This window comes from Marmota flaviventris, chromosome 5, assembly GCF_047511675.1.
Source record: "Marmota flaviventris isolate mMarFla1 chromosome 5, mMarFla1.hap1, whole genome shotgun sequence".
Lineage (NCBI taxonomy): Eukaryota > Metazoa > Chordata > Mammalia > Rodentia > Sciuridae > Marmota > Marmota flaviventris.
Genome location: NC_092502.1, coordinates 25741483 through 25764290, shown reverse-complemented (window position 1 = coordinate 25764290; position 22808 = coordinate 25741483). Strand labels below are relative to the sequence as shown.

The 22808-nt window shown below is 43.5% G+C and overlaps 1 long non-coding RNA gene across 2 annotated transcripts; it reads right to left on the bottom strand.

The window, feature by feature from the left end:
- Positions 1 to 15444: 15444 nt before the first annotated feature.
- LOC139705748 (uncharacterized) lies at positions 15445 to 22659 on the bottom strand. Of its 2 annotated transcripts, none has more exons than XR_011707551.1 (3): positions 22296 to 22659; positions 19591 to 19751; positions 15445 to 18038 (listed from the first exon to the last, which is right to left on the bottom strand). It is a non-coding gene; the product is annotated as an uncharacterized lncRNA (long non-coding RNA). The 2 variants fall into 2 exon arrangements; XR_011707552.1 differs by having other exon boundaries at positions 22371 to 22659.
- Positions 22660 to 22808: the final 149 nt, after the last annotated feature.

Genomic DNA, 22808 nt, shown 5'->3' with positions numbered 1-22808 from the left:
TGAAGAGCTAGTGCAAAGGTCCTGAGGCAAGAAGGAGTTCCTATATGTATGAGAGTAGAGCTCAAGGAGTTGGCCAAGCAGCCCACAAGTTTCTTAGAGACTACACCCTGGAGTGGAGGAGTTCTGAAGAGTAGTGACAATAAGAGATGGAAAGGCTAAACTCATTCTGATGCCTACTCATCAATCACAAGTAGTTGTTTAGCAAACATTTCTGTGCTGTTGGTGTTAGATTTGTCTAATACCATTTGATGGGGAGAGCACTGGCCAGCCCAGCTCTACAGAAACCTCAGCGAGATCTTAGTATACACATCCATCCCCTTCGAGGCTTCAGCTCACAGAAGAGAGACAAAGTTTTGGATGATACTCCTGCTCCACCAATGGTCCTATGGGAGCCCAGCAGGTGAGCACCGTACAGACAGCAGAAGCTGTCCTGGTGCTGTCCCTCAGGGCCCACCAGAGTGCGCTGTGGAGCGCAGCTTGAAGAAGGCTGTCCATGGGGTAGGGGGAACCTAGGCCATGAGCAGGTTTGAGCCCTAAAACCAGAGGGTCTTGGTAAAGGGCCTCAAAGCCTCAGAACATGCTTTCAAAGTCCTTTAGGAAACAGGAGCCCAGAGAAGTCCCTGATCCAAAGTGACATAGTGGTACATGATGATCCAGGTCTCCATGAGCCCCGCCCCATGCTATCCTCACACCGTTTTACTTTGTAGCTTGCGGACATGTGGGGAGATGTCATTGTTAGAGCCTTTGTACCCGTTGTCCCCGGACTCTCAGGAGAATTCCATGAAATAGATAAGACAAAAATGTTACATATGTATTCAGGCCAGAAGCTCTGCTAGAAAGGCTGTAGGAGGGTAAGCCAGACAGACCTGCTCTCTGCCTGCGTCGAGCCCACAGATTCATAGGGGGGACAGATGTCGATCAAATGGTTGTTAAAATGAGCTTGTAGCAAAGGTTGTGGTAAGTTCTAGAAAGGAGACATCCACCTGGCCTTATGTCATGAGAAGCTGGAGTCAGCAAGGAGGTCATGGGGCCTGCAGAGTCATCTTGGCGTGAGCCAGCCCACCTGTAGGGTGACAGGAGAGGGTTTAATGAAGGGCCTGCTTAACAAGTGTGTTTGGCATTAAGGAAACAAGCAGGATAGTGAAGCACCTCAGGACTAGCAAATTGGGGAGAGGGGCTTCCCCCACAAAAATTGCTGCCCAGACAGGAAGGGGTGGTAGGAACACACCCCACCCTCTGTCCTCCTCCACCTTCCAATGCTCCCAGCTAGACCCAACAGTGCAAATCCACATGAAGAAATACAAAGGCACTGGTCAAGGTGAACACTAAGTGAGCACAGAAGTGGTACAAATGGTGCTTTGGTTTGTTTTTAACTCTTTTTTTCTCCTATCTGATTTTAAAAGAAAACTGCAAAATTAATAATTATGAACTTGTTGCTGAACACACATGTGTAAGGAAGGATGGAATTGATATGACAGTAACATGACAAGAAAACCACAGCTATAGAGGAGCAGAGTTGCTGAATACTACTGAAGATGAGTTGGGATTAGCCAGACTAGAATAGTTTTAGTTAAGATGTTAATTGTAATCCTCAGGGCAATGCCTGAAAAAAATAACCTAAAATATGTAGTTAAAAAGAATAGGGGCTGGACACAGTGGCACACACCTACAGTCCCAGCAGCTCAGGAGGCTGAGGCGGAGGATCGAAAATTCAAAGCCAGCCTCAGCAACTTAGTGAGGGCCTAAGCAACTTAGTGAGATCCTGTCTCTAAATAAAAAATTAAAAGGGCCAGGGGGGCGGAGGGGGGGTGGGTTTCAGTGGTAAAGCACCCTTAGGTTTAATTCCTAGTACCAAAAACAAAGGTAGGGAGGGAAGGAGGGAGGGAGGGAGGGAGGGAGGGAAGAAATCAAAATGGTACACTAGGAAATGTCTTTAACACAAAAGCAAACAATGGAGGAATTGAAAAATATTTTTTAAGTAAGTCACAATGAACAACTAGCAAGGGCTGGTTGCGTACTTCCCTAGCCTGTGCAAGGCCATGAGTTCAATCCCCAGCACTGCAAGGAAAAAAAAAAAAAAAAAAAAAAAAAAAAATATATATATATATATATATATATATATATATATATATATCACAAAATGGCAGAAATAAATACTTTCATATCAGAAATTACATTAATTGTAAATGTATTAAACTTTATACATAAAAGATGTACAAAAGGCCATGAAACATATACCATATGTTACATAAACTGGCAGTACATTTTTCAAATGACCCAACGATAGCTGTCTACAAGAAACACATTTTAGATTCTAAGACAAGTTGAAAATTAAAAAGTGGAAAAAGATTTGCCATAGAAACAATAACCAAAAGAAGAGCTAGGATGGCTATAATAATATGAGATGAAAGAATATGAAAACACAACATGTCAAATTTATAGGATGCAGCAAGGCATACAGAGCTGTAAATGTCCACATTAAAAAGAAGAAAGAGATAAAAGCCTCCTGTTCTTACTGATGGGCAAAATCACAGCTTTTGGGACAAGTGCCCCTGTGTTTTTCCTTTGCTAGCAAAGCAATAAACCTTTTTCCTTTTTCTCAAAAGAAGAAGAAGAGGAAGAATAAGGAGGAGGAAGAGGAGGAGAAGAAGAAGAAAAAGAAAGAGGGCTGGAGATATAGCTCAATCGGTAGACTTCTTGCCTCTTGTGCATGATTTAAGTCAATAACAATTTTCCATCTTAAGAAATTAGAAGGGCTGGGGATGTGGCTCGAGCGGTAGCCGCGCTCGCCTGGCTTGCGCAGGGCACTGGGTTCGATCCTCAGCACCACATAAAAATAAAATAAAGATGTTGTGTCCACCAAAAACTAAAAAAATAAATAAATAAATATTTAAAAAATTCTCTCTCTCTCTCTCTCTAAAAAAAAGAAAGAAAGAAAAGAAAAGAAATTAGAAAAAGAAGAGCAAACCAAACCCAAGGCAATGATAGGGATGAGAACAAAAATCATTGGAAGACATTAGAAAAAAAACAATAAACCAAGAGTTGATTCTTGAAAAGAAAGTGAATATAGAAACATAGAGGGAGAAAATATTTTCTAATCAGAGTATGCAAAGAACTCTTACAACACAACAATAAGACAAATAACCCAAGTAAAATATGAGCAACTATTGGAACAGGCATTTCTTCAAAGAAGATGTACAAATGGCCATGAAACATATACCAATATAGGGCTCGGGTTGTGGCTCAAGTGGTAGCGTGCTCACCTGGCATGCGTGAGGCACTGAGTTTCCATCCTCAGCACCACATAAATATAAATATATTGTGTCCACCTAAAACTAAAAAATAAACATTAAAAAAAGAAATATATACCAACATAACACAAAAAGATCTCAACAACATTAGTTATTAGGGAAATGCAATTGAATGTACAAATAAGTGGCATATGTCCACACAATGGAATATTATTTAGTCATGAAAGGTGTAAAGTACTGACACACACTACAATATCATACTAACTGAAAGAAATTAGATACTGAAGATCATTAACATATGGTTCTGCTTATATGAAATGGTAAAAAAAAAAATAGGCAAATCTGTGGAGACAAAGTAGGTTGGTGGTTGTCATCAGTAGGAGAAAGAGGGAATTGAGAGTTACTAACTAATAAGCATGGGCTTTCTTTCGGAGGTGTTGAAAATGTTCTGGAATCCAGAGGTAGTGATGGGTACACAATTTTGTGATATATTAAAAACCATTAAATTGAATGCTTTAATGAATTTTATAGTATGTGAATTTGACCTCCATTTTTTATCATTTTTAATAACTTTATGTTATTTATTTATTTTTATGTGGTGCTGAGGATCAAACCTAGTGCCTCACACATGCTTGGCAATTTCTCTACCAACTGAGCCACAACCCAACCTCCATTAAAAAAAAAAAAAAAAAAAAGTAGAACAGAGCTGAAGAACTGTTGGTAGTTTGGAGCAAGTGGTAACATTTCAGTTCCTTTGTTGTCAGTGCAAAAGAATAGTTTGTTATATGCAGATGGTAAAATTTTATCCTATATTTGCACACAAATTGCATGTAGCCAAATGTATATTTTCTTTTGTAACTTCTTTGGGGTTTTGTTTGAAAACTCTTTTCAAACCCATGAATAAGATAAATTTGCATCTTTATTTTCTTCTAAATTTTTAAATCATTTCCTCTTACTAAGAAGAGGAAAGAGGGAGAAAAAAAGGAGGAGGAGGAGGAGGAGGAGGAGGAGGAGAGGAAGGGAGAATGTTCCAGATCCTAGGGGGTGACATGTGCAAAGGCCCTATGGCAGGAGCTTGACAGGTATGGAGATGTGTGAGGATGCACCAGGATGAAAGAAAGGTAAAGAGGAGAACAGGAAGGGGGTGGAGACAGAAGCCAGACCCTAGAGAGCCTTGTGGGCCATCTTAAAGAGTCTCTCACCTTTATTTAAAAGCAACAGAAAACACTGGGCAACTTTTAACTGGGCAGAGAGAGAGCAGCAGATGTGCCCTTGGCGGACATCTAGAGCAAGGAAGTGACCTCTCCAGATGCTGGCACAGAGTAGGTGCCCAGAGCTGGCAGAGTGAGGATCAGCTCCAGGGCAGCTGGTTCTCTGGTGCCACTGGGAAGACACTGGCCATTGGGGGGAAGGTCCTTCCTCTCTGGGGCAGGAGGGAGGATGGGGGTGGGGATGTCACTTTTCTTCCACTTCGGCTTTTCCTCCCAAGCCTGCAAGTGAGAGTGGAATCAAGTATTGAAATCACTGAACCCAGCACAGGGAGGGAGTTTTTGGTTATTGCTGTTGACGTACTTATTGGGAAACAATAAAAAAAAAAAAAAAAACTGGACAGTTTGTCCGAGTTTCAGGTTACCTACCCCTTTCTCTGTATTTGGTTGTGAGCAGGTCTTAGATGTTCCCAGAGCTTAATGGGAACTTGGTAGGTGTTAGAGGAACTGACGGAGGGACAAGGGATGGGGCTTCAGATACATGTTCACCTTTCCTCCTCCCTCAAGCCCACAGCCCTTCGCATGGGCAGAGATGCCCTGTGCCCTCGAGAAAGTTCCTTCCCTTGGATTTGGATTCTCCACATGAAAATAGGGAGGAAGATTAAATCAAGGTCAACCTGGACTTTATTGTTTTATAAATATCGCATCTAGTATTTCCCCGTGACCCTGGCCTTTTCCCAAGCTCAGCAATGCGGTGGGAGAGGGACTCATTCCCAGTTCTTTTGCTGATGTCTCCCAGACCTGGGATCCTGGTCTTCTGCTGCAAGTGGGTCCAACTTTCAGCCCCCAAAGCTTCCCTCCTATAGCTACTCCAGCTCTGCCAACCTTGGCCGGGGGCACTGGCTCCTCTTGTGTGTCCTCAATGCCTGGGCTGCCCAGCTGGGGGATACTGAAGGTACAAGGTGGTGCCCAGGCCAGCCTGGGGTAGTTCCCTTGAGCCTGACTGCATTCGGGGCTGGCAGGGGAACAATCACACACAAACACATGTGGTGCCATGGAAATGAAGAAAGCACAGTGGACCCTGGGGAAAGCAGGTTCTTCACAACTTTACAGCCTGCCTTCATAGGCTACTTGGAATTGAAGGAGCGCTGACCTCCTGCTGGCTTGGGCCTGGGGGTCAGGAAGGGGATCGAAAGCTGCTTTTACCAGCGCCACAAGCCGAGCCGCCTGGGGGGAAGCCTGGAAGCACAGGTCTGAATTCTAGGTTTGTTCAGATTCTGGGGGAAATCTCAGTTTCAGAACCTGGTCACTTTGTGGGCACCGTGGTGCAGGCCTGTCATCCCAGCGGCTCAGGAGGCTGAAGCAGGAGGATGGACAGTTCAAAGCAGCTTCAGCAATTTAGCAAGGCCCTAAGCACCTCAGTGAGACGCTGTCTCAAAATGAAATATTAAAAAGGGGCTGGGGATATGACTCAGGGGTTAAGGGCCCTGGGCTGAATCCTTGGTACCACAAAAAAAAAAAAAAAGAAAGAAAGAACTTGGTCTTTTAATTGACAAATATTTAAATATTTATTGAAGCATGAATAGTAGGCCAATGGTGGTTCTCAGTTGCCTTGCTGAAACTTGCAGCTTGTAACTTTACACTGGGTCTTGAGAATGAAACCTGAACTCCTTAACTTGGCCCAAAAGGCCCATGGGAGCGGATCCCAGGGCCTCCTTCTCCATCACCTCCTAGCACGCTCCAGGTCCCTGTAGAGTCCACGGCTTGTTCTCTTCAGGGACCCAGCTGTCCCCCCTGCTTGAACTGGTCTCCCCTGGCTCTGAAGTTCTTTCATCCTTTAGGTCACCCTGTCTGTTGAGAGCCACAGCCGAGTCCGGATGGCGCCTGGCATTGCCAAAAGGAGTGGTTGAGAGGTGACGCCAGCGAGCCATTAAGATGATGATAATTAAGTTAAGCTGTGTATAATTGCTGTGACTGGATGATGCTGGATTGGGGCAGGCTGTGTATTCAGTGGTATATGGACCCCTGGTGTCAGGCAATAGGGCGGCTCCTGCTGCCTCGGGTGCCCGCTACTTTTGAGTTCTAGCGGAGTTTCCCATTGAGTTCCCGTTGAGTTCTGGTGGGGGTTTCTGTGGAGTTCGCGCGGAGCCCAGGGGAGAGCTGGGAGAGTTCCTGGGGAGTGCGCGTGGAGTGCTGGTGGAGTTCGGGCAATAAAGGAGTTCCTGTTTGAACCTACAAATGCCTCGTGGCAGCTGGGTTATTTTGTGCCCAGCCAGACTGCAGCACCTGTCCCCAACAGCCTCCTTTGACCAACCCGTTAAGAACAGATCACACAGGACTGAGGGTGCAGCTCAGTGGTAGAGCACTTGCCTAGCATGTAGGAGGGGCCGGGTTCAAAATAAAAATAAGTACATAAATAAATAAAAGTTATTTTTTAAAAACAGGCCACATACCCATCATTCTGTATCATCCCCAGTCTTTCATAGCACTCATCCTGACATGAAGTAGGTTCCTGTCACTCGTGATGGCTGTCTTGTCAAGCCTCCGAGGACACAGAACATCAACCACCCTGCTCCTAGGGGAAGAGGGCGGCTCTGGTCATGGCATGTTCACCAGGCCATCAGTACCTTGCCTCCTATAATGTGCATTTCTGTTTAGAAACTCCTTTTCAGATCTTTATTGTTGATTCAGTTGATTCATTGACATTGAACTCACGGCCCACACTGCTCCAGCCCCATGCAGCTTATCTGGTGGGTGTTTGCTCTGTAAGGTGCAGCATGGCTGGACACCCCAGTAGCCCTTGGGGACTATTTAAACCAAAACTGTCAACAAAAATGTGATACTAAACTGTCAGCTAAAAAAACATTTGGTCACTGTGTGAGAGCTAAACCAAGAAGGTGGATCTCCTGTCACTCAGCCTCAGCTGGGACCGTTTCTTTCTCTTTTTTTGGGGGGTGGGGTGGGGGATGGGGGATGGGGGTGCTGGGTACTGTGGATTGAACTCAAGGGCACTCAACTACTGAGCCACATCTCCAGCCCTAATTTGTATCTTATTTAGAGTCAGGATCTCACTGCATTGCTTAGTGCCTTGCGTTTGCTGAGACTGGCTTTGAACTCGTGATACTCCTGTCTCAGCCTCCCCAGCCACTGGGACTACAGGCGTGTGCCACCATGCCTAGCTGGGACTGTGTGCCTTAGTGTAGTCTGGCATAGCAACATGCATAACATGGGTGCCTCCTAGGCAACAGAAATTCAGTTTTCACATTTCTAGAGGGTAGGAAGTCCAAGATGAAGGCACCAGCAGACTCCATGTCTGGTGAGGACCTGCTTCCTGGTTCATACGCTGCCATCTCTTCACTGTGTGCTCACATGGCACACAGGAGGAGGGAGCTCTCCAGTGTCTTTTTTATAAGGTCATTAACCCCATCCACAAGGTCTCCACCCATATGAACTAACCACCTCCCCAAGGCCACACCTCACGGTGGGGTCAGGATTCCAACAATCCTTCTGTAGGAGTGTTTAGGGGACAGGGGACAACTCAGGTTTTTTGTGCACTCTGCATGTGCATTTCAAAGCAAGCTTGAAGGTTCTGTGAGCACTGAACTTGAGGCTACAAATATACTTAGCAAGTAAGTGGATTCAAATACAGAATCTGTGAACAGTGAGTTATAAAAGCAGAATCCATGAATAGTATATCATTATTTTTATTCCTTCATTTGTTCACTGTTTGATGTCTTTCTCCTCCACATGACTTCAGGAGGACCAGACTGCTTGTATCACCCATCATTTCTCCCTCAGCTCTTAGTAGAACTGATTTGGACCTCTGGTATTGTTGAGCTGCTGATGAACCAAAGGAACTAAATGAAACTCTGGAATTGCTGTTTTGTGAGATGGATTAATAACCCAATATTCACATCACGATTATTTGCCTATTTATTGATGGCCAAAATAAAACAGCTTTCCAAGGGCTTATTTTTTCCTGACCAAATGCACAAAAGACTGATGTAGGGGGCTAGAGATGCAGCTCAGCAGAAGAGCACTTGTCTTGCATGGGTAAGACTCTTAAGTTCAATCTCTAGTATTGAAAAACAATTAACTTTTTTCTTGGGCATTAGATTTTTCCAGAAACCCAAATAATTATGTGCAGCCTCCTAGTATCTATTGACTTATTCTTTAGAAAAAGTTTGCATGATGCTCTGGCATTAAAGAAATGAAGAGAGTGGATACAGGGAGGCTGGATTTGATCGGGACACACTGTATACATGTATTGAAATATCACAACAAATCCCATCAATATGGAAGATTATTATATGTTCATCAAAAATAATTTGTAAGTGTTTTTAAAGAAAAGAAACAGGAAGTGGGGCTGAGGATATAGCTCAATTGGTAGAGTGCCTGCCTTGCATGCACAAGGCCCTGGGTTCAATCCCCAGCACCAAAGAAAGAAAGAAAGAGGAAGTAGAAAGGGCTCCTATATCACATGCCTCCCCATTACACTGTATGCACAGCCCCTAAATGCACACATAATTCAATTCTGAAAATGTGACTAATGTCCACAGTTCAAAAATCAAACAACAAATTCATTCTGTAAACAAAGGCACATCTATACCTAAGAGTAAAAACTGGTATATATTTCTGATTGTACTTTCACTTTTAGTCACAGTCTTCAATGATAGAGTTCCAATTGTATCTTTTTCCTTGACAAATCAAAGAACCAGCAACAGGTTTAAGAACATCCAGGAGAGGCTAAAGACTCAACCCTTTCAACAAATCTAATGATTTCTTGTCTTTATATCAAAGAGTTCATGAGACACATATCCCTTTTTAAACAATGCTATTGAGATATAACTCAGATGCTATATATTTCATTCATTTAAAATAAACAATTAAATCCAGGTATACAGTGGCATACATCTATAACCCCAGCCACTCCAGAGGCTGAGGCAGTAAGATCGATCGCAAGTTCAAAGCCAGCCTCAGCAATTTTAACAAGGCCCTAAGCAATTTAGCAAGACTCTGTCTCAAAATAAAAATGTATATATAAATGGCCGGGAATGTGGCTCCACAGTTAAGCACCTCAGGTTCAATTGCTAGTACCAAAAAAAAAAAGAAAATGTCCAATTCAACATTTTTAGTATATTCACAAAGTTGTTCAATTGTCACCACTATCCAAAAGGAAAGTGAGGACCCGGGAGGCAGGCGAGCGAGAAATGAAAAGACAGAGACTAGGCAGAGATCCACAAGAGAGTTTATTCATCAAAGGCCAACTCTCCATAGATGGAGAGAGGCAAAACAGGCTTGGGGTTCCAGACTTTATGGGGCAGGCTCAGGGATTAGAGCTGGGCGGATCCTAATGCAGAGGTTAGGAGTGGGGTTGCTATGAGGGACTGATGATATGCCTTGGGGGAAAGCGAAATTTTTCTTAAAATGGCAGCTGCAAGAACCTTACAATATCTAAATCCAGAATGTTGGGGGTTTTTTTGTTTGTTTGTATTGTTTGTTTTTTTGTGGTGCTGGGGATTGAACCCAGGGCCTTGTGCATGCAAAGCAGTCACTCTACCAACTAAGCTATATCCTCAATCCCAGAATGTTTTGTCCCTGCAAAAACAAAATCTGTACCCAAAATAGGCACTGCTCACTCCAAGCCTCCAATTCCTTCAACTCCTGGGAACTACTCATCTACTTCCTATCTCTGTGGATTTGCCTTTTCTGGCCAATCACTTTTTATAGTAGTGAAATTGTACAATATGTAGTCTTTTGTGATTGGCTGCTTTCATTGAGCTTAGTATTTTTAAGATTCAACCACACTTAGCAAACATCAATGCTTCATTCTTTTTACTAATATTCCATGGTCAGAATATTTGACATTTTGTCTATCCATTCACTAGTTGGCGGATATTTGTTCCTTCCTGTTGGCTATTATAAATAATGCTGCTATTATCAACCATGTAAAAGTGATTGTACAGATGGATGGCTTCATTGCCTTGGGTGAATACTCCTCAAGGGTAGAATTGCAGGGTAATAAAGTAATGGTTAACATTTGGAGAATCTACTATACAGTTGTTGAAGTAACTTCATCATTTTTCAATGCTACAGCAAATGTGTAGGGATTTCAATTTCTCCCCACCCTCACTAACACTTGGAATTGTCCATCTTAGTAACACTAGCCATGCTAGCTGATGTGAAGTAATATCTAATAGTAGTTTTGATCTGCATTGACCTGATGATCAGTGGTGTTCAGCATCTTTTCATGGGTTTCTTTGCCATTTATCTTCTAGGGAGAAATGTTTCCCTCTTCAAACTCTTTACTCACCTTTTAACTGGGTTGTCTCTTTATATACAGATGGTTCCTGACTTATTATGTTTTGGCTTGGGATTTTTCTCTTTCACGATGGTGCAAAAGTAATATGCTTTCAGTAGAAATCATATTTTGAATTTTGATCTTTCCCAAGCAACCAATACGCAGCATATACTCACTCTCTCTCTCTCTATTTGGGACAGTAGCAGTGAGTCACAGCTCAGTTAGCTGTGACTCAGTCACAGGGTGAGCCACCAATAGTCTACGGTGCACTGTGTTAACAAGCTAGGATGTTTGTAGGTGAGATTGTAAGGGTCCGGTGAAGCGTCGGAGGAAGAGACCACAAGAGACTGGCTTCATGCAATAAGCAGGAGGGAGTTTATTGAGGATCCAATTCAGCGCGCTGAGGCTCCAGGCAGGCTCGCTCAAGAAGGGAGGGCAGCCCAGAGCCCAGAGCAGAGGTCAAGCAGTGCTTAAGTACACTTCTTGGGGGGGGGGGGGGGCGGGCTTTGCATACATCAGAACAAATCATCATGAGGCGTGGGAAAATTGAACAACAACTCCTAAACATGATTAGTTCATTCATTGGCGGGAAGAGGTCGGACGGGGGTGATTGGTCACTCCTAAGCGGGGTACACATTCAAACTGATTGGTTTTAAGGCCTAAATGACTACGTGACAAGTTACACAGAGTCCCAGGTTATTAGACAACCAGGGAGTCAGTGGGAATATTTACTGGGCAGTTCCAGTATTGTCCTAACAGCTACAGGGATTTCAGGTTAACAATACCTAATCCTTTACATTTTAACTCAGGCCTTGCAGCCTAGAAACTTTACAATGCCCGGTCTTTTACCCTTTAACTTTTACACTTTAACTTCAATTTCTTTTACCCTTACAAGATGTGTTAAATACATTTTCAACGTACAATATTTCCAACATAGGATGGGTGTATCTGAATGAATCCCACCTTAAGGCAAGGAACCTTGGGCTGGGGATGTGGCTCAAGTGGTAGCTCGCTCGCCTGGCATGCATGCGGCCCGAGGTTCGATCCTCAGCACCACATACACACATACAAACAAAGATGTTGTGTCCGCTGATAACTAAAAAACTAAATATTAAAATTGTCTCTCTCTCTCTCTTTAAAAAAAAAAAAAAGGAACCTCTGTATTCTGAATGCAAGACCCTCATCAGATACATGACTGGCAAACATTTTTTCCCATTCTACAGTTATCTTTTCACTTGCCTGATCTGCACACACTTTTATCACTGCTATTGGGACTTTCACTTTTCTGTCCCGCAACTTTATTTTATTTTATTTTGGGGGGCGAATATGGTACCAGGGATTGAACTCAGAGGCACTCAACCACTGAGCCACATCCCCAACCCTATTTCATATTTTTTTTAGAGACAGGGTCTCACTCAATTGCTTATTGCCTCACCAAAACTGAGGCTCTGGACTTGTGATCCTCCAGTCTCCACCTCCCATGCCCCATGGATTACAGGCATACACCACCACACACAGCTCTGTCACAACTTTACGAGGACAAGATGCAATAAAATAATCAAGTACTTTCCCCAATCATTTCTGAGCACATAGATATGGAAGCAACCTGTGTGGAAACTGAGCAACTGGCTGATAAGTAGTACCATCCTGCCATCTAGCAATATGATATCTCCTCCAACACAAAGGAATCTGAGGGGCTGGGGATGTGGCTCAAGCAGTAGCGTGCTCGCCTGGCATGCGTGCGGCCGGGTTCAATCCTCAGCACCACATACAAAGATGTTGTGTCCGCCAAAAAACTAAAAAACAAATATTAAAAATTCTCTCTCTCTCAAAAAAAAAAAGGAATCTGAACTGAGGGTACAACAGAATCTTAGGGGCATAAACGTATAAATAATAACTACCACATATTAAGCACTTACTGTGTGCTAAGTGTTGAGGGCCACAGCATGGCATTCTGACAGAAGGGAGTGGTTGAGAGGTGACGCCAGCAAGCCATTGAGATGATGATGGTTATGTTAAGCTGTGTATTCAGTTGTATATGGACCCCTGCTGTCCGGCAATAGGGTGGCTCTGGAATAGGGCGGCTCTGGAGTCCACTGTGTGAGTGGGGTAGGCGGGAGAGAGTTCCTGGGGAGTGTGCATGAAGTTCGGGCAATAAAGTTTCCTGTTTGAACATACAAGTACTTTGTGGCGGCTGGGTGATTTGTGCCCAGCTAGACTGAGGCAGCTAAGTATTTACACTATCATGTTTAATCCCCATAATGGTCCTATTAGAGAAGTACTGACATCCCATTTCACATGAAGTTTAAACAAGGTTGTCAATGGTTCTACAGCCAGTAAGCAGCAGAACTGGGATTCCAACCAAGTGCTTCAGTGTCCTCAGTCCTTGTGCTCATCCATAATGCTTAGTCAGGATGCCTGTCAAGTGCCAGACTTCAGACCAGCATCACAAACAGAAGAAATTTTCAAGGTCATTGATGGAATGAGGAAATTAAGGACAACATTGTGGGGTTTGCATAAAGCTAAATTTATTCCATTTCAATGACTGTCCTTTATTCTGAGATTTTTCCTGCTTTTGGCACTCCAAGTCCCCATTTAAAAGTAATAGTATTAGAGAATGGGGTGTGGCTCAGTGGTAGAATGTTTGCCTATTATACACAAGGCCTAGATTCAATCCCCAGTAACACATACACACACACACATACACACACACTACAACTTTGCCAGGTACAATGGTACGTACCACTACCCAGGAAGCTGAGGCAGGAGGATCACAAGTTTGAGGTCAGCCTGGGCAACTTAGCAATGTAAGGGTAAAAGAAATTGAAGTTAAAGCGTAAAAGTTAAAGGGTAAAGGACCAGGCATTGTAAACCTGCTTCTAAACTGCAAAACATGGGTTAAATTCCTGAGGCAGTTAAGACAATGCCCTACTGGCCATTTAGTTGATTTATAGCATTCAAGACCCTGTGCAGCTTGTCATGTAGGCATTGCAGGGCCTGGACCAATCAGTTTGAATGTAACCCCCTCCTTAGGAATGACCTATCACTCCAGCCTGACCTGTTCCCGCCAATGTATGTACTAATCAAGTCTAAGAATTGTTGTTTGACTTTCCCACAGTGTATAATGATTTGTTAAAGGAGACTGTGATGTATGTAAAATCCCCGCCCTCCCAAAAAAAGTGTACTTAAGCAGTGCTCAGCCCCTGCTCGGGGCTCTGGGCTGTTCTCCCTTCTTGAGTGGGCACGGAGCCCTAGCATGCTAGATCAATAAATCCCCTTCTGCCAATTGCATGAGTGGTCACCTGGTGGTCTCTTTCTCCGACGTTTCGCCGGACCCTTACAGCAAGACCTCAAATAAAAAATTTAAAAAGGTCTGAGTCTGCAGTTCAGTGGTAGAGCACTTGCCCAGCATGTGTCAACTCTTGGGATTCATCCCCAGTGTTAAGAAAAATGTAAAAAATAACAATATTTGGAGATGTATTCTTATTATCATTATAAAATAGAGATGTGTAGTGAAAAATCCAAATAGGGACAGACTTTATAAAATTAAAATTTTTCCTGCTTTTCTGTATCAGCCAGCTTTCCATTACTGTACAAAATACCCCCAATAATCAACTTTCAAGGGGAAAAGACTTATTTTAGCTCTTGGTTTCAGAGGTTTCTGTTACATGGTAACTTGGCTCGTTGACTTGATCCTGGGGTGGCACCGTAGTGCATGGAAGGATAACCGCTCACCTCATAGCCTCCAGGAAGCAGAGAAACAGGAAGGAGAAGGGCACAAATATTCCCTGCAAGGTGCTCTCGTTGACCTAACTTCCTCCCACTGACCCCCACCTTCAAAAGGCTCCATCACCTCCCAGTAGTGCTACAAGCTGCCAACTGAGCTTTTCACAAAGGGGGCCTTGGGGGACACTTCCAAACCACAGCCCTCTCCTCTCCTGACCTACAGTGTCTAGCCCAGGGGCAACCACAATTGCTAGTTTCTTGAGTATCCTTGATGTATGTGTGTGTGTGTGTGTTTACATATTTTAAGAAATACAAATAGAATCATGGCACCATAGTGCATATAGTGCATAGTGCATGGCGGGATTCATACTGTTTTGTATCTTTTTTTTTTTTTTTACTTAATATCTTGCTCTAGTTGGATATATTTATGTATCGTAAAAACTATTTACTGTGGGCCTAGAGCCGTGGCGTGGTGCATGCCTGTAATCCCAGTGGCTCGGGAGACTGAGGCAGGAGGATCAAGAGTTCAAAACCAGCCTTAGCAATTTAGCGAGGCCCTATGCAACTTAGCAAGACCCTGCCTTTAAATAAAACATAAAAAAGGACTGGGGATGTGGCTCAGTGGATAAACATCACTGGGTTCAATCCTTAGTAGGGAGGGGGAAAAAAAAAAACTGTTTACTGAGTCCCTGCTATAGTGATCTGTGCCCTGGAACTACTGAAACAAGACAGCTTCTGCCTTCATAGGGCTTATATTCTACAGGAAGAATAGCATACTGAATGCTAATAAGAAAAGACATTGGATAGAGAATGGTGGTGGGCAGGGGTGAGGGGATACCAACTCCTTTTAATCAGGGGCGGCTCTCTGGGGAGGCGACATCAAGCCCTGAAGGATGGAACCAGTCATGGAAGGAGCAGGTAGAACAGCATCCAAGCAAAGGGAACTGGAAAGGAAGGAACTTAGCTTATTTGAAGAATTTAAGGAAGAACTACAGAGCTGAGTCATGGTGAACAAGGCAAAGAGAGAGCAGGATGTTCTGGGGAAAGGTCCTGGGAAGGTGGTGAGGGCTTTCCTGTCTGATTCGTGTTGACACTTGCCCCGCCACTGCCGAGTGATCTAGCAACAAGCCTGAGGCCTTTGTACTTCAGGCAAGAAAAATGACAGTGCCCTGGGCTGACCACCAGCCACTGGCTGTGTGAAACAGAGGACAGGGAAGGATTCTAAACACCTACTGGAAGTGGAAGAAAGTGACCTCCATGAGGCGTTGGTGCCAAGTGTGGAGAAAGGAAGGGAGAATCGGGTGGCACAGGTGGCTTAGTTTATGAAGCAAGGATTCAGGTGTTAGAGATAGGCTCAGCCTGAGAATCCTGGGCGGGGGCTTGGATGTTGCTATCTGGAGTTCAAGGAATCCCCTGCAGAACCACAGGGATGGGAGTTAGCAAGCTGCAATGTTAGGATCTGGAGTAGGCCTGGGTATGGAAAGCAGTGTTCAGCTACTGGCTCAGGCTGGCCATTTTAAAACCTAACTTTTAGGAAGAGTTCCGGAAGGGGAGGTAGGGGAGGGGCGTACTAGGAGGGTGGATATGATTAAAACACCCTATGTGACCAACAATAAAAATTTTTTTAAATAAATAAATAAATAAATAAAATTAAAAAAATAAAAAAACACCCTATGTGCATGTATGGAAATGTCACAGTGAGACCCATTAAGTAGTACAATTAACATGGGTTAATATTTACCGTAAAAAAATAGAATAAAAATAAAACCTAACTTTTCTTAAAGGCTATAAATTCAACTTACAAATCTTGTTATTTCATTTTAAATCCAGTAACTTTTCATATAAAGATAAGAACAATCACTTGTACCCATTGTTTGATTACTGTTGAACTGTTAGACTTAGTAGATCTAATCCTCCTTATACATTTAATAGATTTACTACTGCCTTAATTAATCAAATTTCCTTGGACATTTCAAACTATAATTACAAATTTAATGTGCTTGATTTTTCTCAAACATTTTAAATGCCCAACAGGGCAGACTTCCATATCTAAAAAGCTAAATCCTTCTAAGCACTTAAACAACTGTTGTAAATTAATTAATTTAATTAATGACCTAGGGCTGGGGATGTGGCTCAAGCGGTAGCACGCTCGCCTGGCATGCGTGCGGCCCGGGTTCGATCCTCAGCACCACATACAAAAAACAAAGATGTTGTGTCCACCAAAAACTAAAAAATAAATATTAAAAAAGAACTCTCTCTCTTTAAAAAAAAAAATTAATGACCTAAACTTACAAAGTAGCAAATCAGATTCTCTTGACTACTTCAAGAACCCGAAGTCCTACACAAAGCAGAACAAGGATCACAGTAGTTCCCCTGTTGTATTTATCTTTTTCATTATCTGAATATTTATTTATTTCATTTTCTGTATATTTACTTATTTCATGTTTGTTTACTTTCTGGAATTACAGTTTGTTTGTTTACTTTCTGGAATTACAGTTACTCCCCCAACAAAGAAATCAGGATTTTCCCCCAAATATCACCAATGGCAACCAAGGCATTTCACTCTCAGATCTGTCATTTTGCCCACAAGTTTTCAAAATATTGATTGACAGGTGACATTAGGATATGATGGTGGTGAGGACAAATGATATAATACAGATGTATGGAAAGAACAGAAGTGTGTCCAGGACAAAGCTCTGAAAGTCAACATCCAATCTTGTACCTGTAGAAAAAGTGGAGCCAACAGAGGGACTGCCTAACTCCACCAAATACAATGTGTGTAACCTCTTATTGGTCTCTCCATTTTCAGAGGCAGGGGACTTTCCAGATAATCTCAGCAAATATTGCCACCATGTACCTCTCCAGTTTTAGTCATCGCGAATCACTGTGTGTGCTTGGACTTGTTGCTCAACCTTACTGAACTCAAGATTCCATAGGCTTAAATAGGGATTGGATTCCTAAGACCCTTTTGAATTCAATAAGTTAAGTCAGGGAGCATTGTAAGCAAAAGGGCAGAGATAAGAAAACACATGTTTGGAAGAAAGTGAGTTAGGCTAGTTAGAATAGAGGAAAAATTGCTTCCAGTGATTTATGACATGCTTTAACCTTTAAATCAGCGTGTCCTGAATTTTAATGGCATTAAGAATCATATGAGATGACTTAATTTAAATGTAGACTAAATTAATCTGTTTTAAAATGTAGATTTCTGAGCTGTTCCTTCCAAGATTTTATTTAGTATGTCTGGGATGAGGCCTGGAAATTTGTAATTTTTTTTTTTTAAGTTCCCTAGGTGACTGTGATGTAGAGCAAGGTTTGACTATAGGAACTGGAAATTTTAGTTGGAAGACTTGGATCATACACACCTGCCAGGCACAGTAGCAGTCTCTTCAGTATAAGATTCAGAAACTTGGCAAATGGCAGGATTATGCAGCTGCATGTCTCCCCAGATTGGAAAATACATGACACAGCATCCTGTATTAGGTGGGGTTCACTGCAGAAATGGACCCAAAGTCAACCAACACACATACCCGGAGTTCAGGAGACGGGAAAATTCTAAAAAGAATTGTGGCAGAGATGACTGATTATGCCCCAAATACACATTCTACATTCCAAACTTCTACCCAAGTAACAGAAACCCCCCCCCCCATTTTATCTAAGCACATGGCCACCAGGAACAAAGACTATATTTTTCTGTCTTCCCCATACCATTAGATATGGACAAATTCTGACCAGAGACAGTAGGAGGTCTACCCAAGACTCCAGGCAAGTTGTCCTTAAAGAGCAGGGGTGAGCCCTCCTTCTCCCCCACCTCCTTCCTTCTAGATAGAATGCCCTGAACATATGGAGTTCTAGTAACCACCTTGGGAATGGAAGCCCCACATGGCAGAACTACAAGAGAAAACTTGGTCTCTGCCAAGGGAAAACTATCTGATCACCTCTAAAATTCTTGAAGGTAAGAGAAATTTTAAGCTTATTTTGGAGTCTTCTGTTACCTGCCAAACCTAATCACAGCTAGTTCTGCCAATACTAATTAATGTTTATATAAGCACCTAACATGTGCCAGGCACTATTATAAGTGGTTGACATGTATTAACTCAGATAATCTTCACAATAATCCTAAGAAGTTACTATCAACCCCATTTTACAGATGAGGAAACTGGAGCCATAGTAAAGTCATATAATCTTCCTGAGGACCCAAGCCAATAAGTGACCGAGCCAAGATTCTAGCACAGGCCAATTAGACTTACATTCAGTCTCTAACCATGACGCTGCCCTGCCACTTGATTCCAGAGGTCATCATTCACCACCCAACTACTGACTCAACAAATACCAACCAAACACCAGGGCACAGGACACTTGATGATGAACCATATGCACAGTTCCCTGCCCTTGCAAAGCTTCCAGTTTCAGAACAAGCAATGCATCCATACGTACCTTGCAGAATCCAAAGACAACATCAACCATCAGACTCTGGAGAGCACAAGAGGCAGGACCCACCCCTCTGCTCCCACCACTCCAGCACCCACTCTGTTCCAGAGGACACATTCACTGGAGAAAGACTGGCCAGTGAGATCTGAGCCAGAGACATGAACTAGCACCTATACATCGCAATCCAGGGAAGCTCAAGAATGAAGAACCCAATGACTAGGATCCAGCCCTAAGTGTCCACTTGTTTCCAAAGGAGGGTAATCGTTGGAAATCATTCCCAGAGTCTCTGCCACATCCCTCAAAAAAGGGGAAAGAGGAGAGCGGGGGGGGGGGGGGGGGGGGGGGGGGGGAAGAGATTTCAAGAACTCTGACCACTTGGCAGAACCCTGTCCAACCTGATTCATTAAGACTTGGTGAGGGGGATAACTTCTTTATTGGGGTTTGATTGGATAGAAGGAGTGATGGGGGGAGGGGTTGAGGCAGGGTAGCCAGGAGTGAAAGAGCGTCAGGAAACCTGGTCAAGAGACCACATAAAACCTTGAAGTATTTCATCATGATTCTGACACCATGTTAAGGTAATAACACTAAATATTGGGGGAGGAAAGTTTTGTGTTCAAAAATATTTACACAGAATACACACACAAAAAGATATCCATCAAGGAGCAGGGGCGCACACCTGTAATCTCAGCAACTTGGGAGGCTGAGGCAGGAGGATCAAGAGTTCAAAGCCAGGGCTGGGGATGTGGCTCAAGCAGTAGCGCGCTCGCCTGGCATGCGTGCGGCCCGGGTTCCATCCTCAGCACCACATACAAACAAAGATGTTGTGTCCGCTGACAACTAAAAAATAAATATTAAAAAAAATATATTAAAAAAAAAAGAATTCAAAGCCAGCCTCAGCAGATTAGCAAGGCACCTAGTACCTCAGGGGGAACCTTATCTCTAACTAAAATATAAAAAGGACTAGGGATGTGGTTCAGTGGTTAAGCACCCCTGGGTTCAATCCCCACCCCCACAGAAAAAAAGAAAGAAAGAAAGAAATCCAACTATTAGAGATAAACACAAGTAAACTGTGGCAGTAATAACAACAGCTTAGACTTTATTAACTATCAATGTTCCAGACTGAGTGATAAGTGTTTGTCACAACCCATTTAATCAAGCTTAAGAAATAAAACAATTTGCTACTATACCATGCAAAAAAGAAATGGAGCTCAGATTTGAAACAGCAAAGCCAACAGTCATAAGTACTGCCATGTACCATGCTACACACTCATGTTGCTGCACTAGGGGGTTAGCTCAATAACAGAGCCCTGGCCTAACTTGCACCAGGACCTGGGGTCAATCCCAGCACAAAAAAAGTAAAATAAAATAAAATAGCAACTGTGAGAACTGCATTACATGGGGAAAGTCCGTGATGCAGCATTCCTCAGAGAAAAACTGCAAAACTGCATACAAAGGATGGTTAAAGGCAAGGCCCATGCACACACACTCACAAAATACAGAGGCTGAAGGTATCAGCTGAGGTCTCATCTGGAAAAAGAATCCACACAGATTTTAAACAGAAATATTAACATAAAGATGTGCTGGTTAAAGCATGGGACTAAAGTAATAGGGATTGCCTGGTAAGAAGAAAAGAGAACTCTATAGAATATAGGAATAGCAGATATAAGAAGTAGCCACTATCATGAGGGCTGAATAGAGAACCTGAGGGAAAGATTCCTCTCCCCTCCAGCCAGGGGAAGCTGGTGCTGAAGAAGTTGTGTGGATGGACAAGGCCTGGCACTGAATGCAAATGCCCTTTTGGAAAACAGGTATATGGTGGGGAAAGTAGAGATTATATCCATATCAATCAACTCTGGAACCAACATTACACACTGCCTGGCACAGACACCCAATTGTTTTCTGTGTATACATCTGGAGTCTCCATCTAGATGGTGTTCTTTTAGAGCAAGAATTATGTTTTATCTTCCTCCTATAGCCAATCCTACACTATACAAGTGTTCAATAAGTTACTTTTGAATATATGAACCCTATTAAACAAACTGTCTTTGCCCATTCATTTTATTTTAATTATTCTTGTAGTTTATTATTTTATTCTATTTTTCTGCTATAAAAGCAAAAAAAAAAATGTTTATTATGGAAAATGCAAAAGTAGAAAAGAAGAAAAATACCAACCATATTCTTACTATCCAGAATTAATCACTGTTAATACCCCAGTTTATTTCTTATGCACAAAGTTTTTTCTTTCTTTCTTAAACATAGATGTATAGATGTATACGCATCATATCCCACATGCAATTTTTTTTTTTTTTTTTTAGTGCTGGATATGGAACCCAGGGCCTCATGCATGCTAGGCAAGCCCCTACCACTGAGCTCACCCTCAGACCCTGACCCATGGAAAGTGTTTCTTCAACTCCTCATAAACTCTTAAAGAGTTGATGAATTGCATACTCACACACACACACACACACCCACCCATTGATGTTGAAAATACCTTAAATGTTGACTGCACAGTATCTTGTTCTGAAAATGTTAAGTGTTTAATCACTCCTTTTTGGAACTTTTGGAATAATTACATAACAAACATGTGCTTAAAATTTTCTCTGGTAGACTTATTTCCCAAGATGGCTTTCTCACATGTGAAATTAGGCTAGATGGCCCAAATGCACTGATGAAAATTTAAGATCATGGGGCAACTGCTTCTGAACTCAGAAATTAGTAGCTTTCCCTTTTTAACAGGATACAAAGCTGAAACTCCTTCTTTGCCTTCTACTCCTACCATAGGAACACGTGCTCACCTATCACCTAACACAGCCGCCCCCTCCCAGCCCCCTCCTCACAAATCACAACAGGGCCCTAAAAGACTGCAGGGTCCTAAGCTAGTCCCATCGGCCCTTTTGTCCAGAAGCTGCCAGTTGGGAATGGCGTGACTGGAGGCGCCAACTGGAGGTTTCCCTGCGACCCTCCGCAGAGGATGGGGTGGCACCCTGGACGTCAAACTAGGCGCTGGGGCTTGTCTGGGCGCGGTCCCGTCGCGGGTAGACCGGGAAGTTTAAAGCAATAAATCTACAGTTTAGAGCTCCTGGGAGGGCACAAGACACCGCCAGTCCTTCCTCATCCCGAAAGACTGGCTCTTGGTCTCCCGCCTCGGCCTCTTCTCTGGCCCCTCTGCAGCCCTAGTTCTTCCCCGCGGTTTACCCGGTCAACCTCCAGGTCTTATCTGGTCTTCCTATTCTCCCCAGTGAAGAGGTCGCCCGAACCATAGGGTCTCCTTCCCCAATCCCTCCTTTTTCCCTCCCCCAACCAAGCTAGTCCCAGTACACACTCAGAGGTCACCCTTGAGATTCCGATGACCTCACAAGACCCCCACCATCTCGTCCGCACCTCTTTCACGTATCTGTGCGGGGCTGTCCCTCTGTCTTTCCCGCCATGATTGACTTTCTGTCCTGTTTCACCTACCCTTCGATCTGCAGGTCCTGTGACCCTGGTCTTTTCATTTTATACAGTCTGCCCCTCTCGTGACAGCACCTCAGTCCCTAGAGGTCTCCTTCATAGCCCCTCCCTAAGTCTGCCCCCTCTGCGCCCCCGCCCACGTCGGTGCTTCTGTCTGCCCGCGAACGTGCTCCTTTGCTCCCGGAGTCTGTTTCTTAGTCCAGCCAGGCCCCTGCTCACCATCCCTCCCCGGAGCTAGAGAGGCCGCGACCAGTTCCCCTCCCTTGCCCGGCCAACTCTTCCCTCTTCCACTTTCTCTACTTTCAACCCATCCCAGCAGAGTCCAGGAAGTAGCCTGGCACGAAAGACTGACGGTGGTGATGCCCAATGGGGAACGCCAGCGGCGGCGGAGGCCCCGCCCAGAGAGCGAACGCGGCCACTGAACGCGTGGAGGCGGGACTTCCG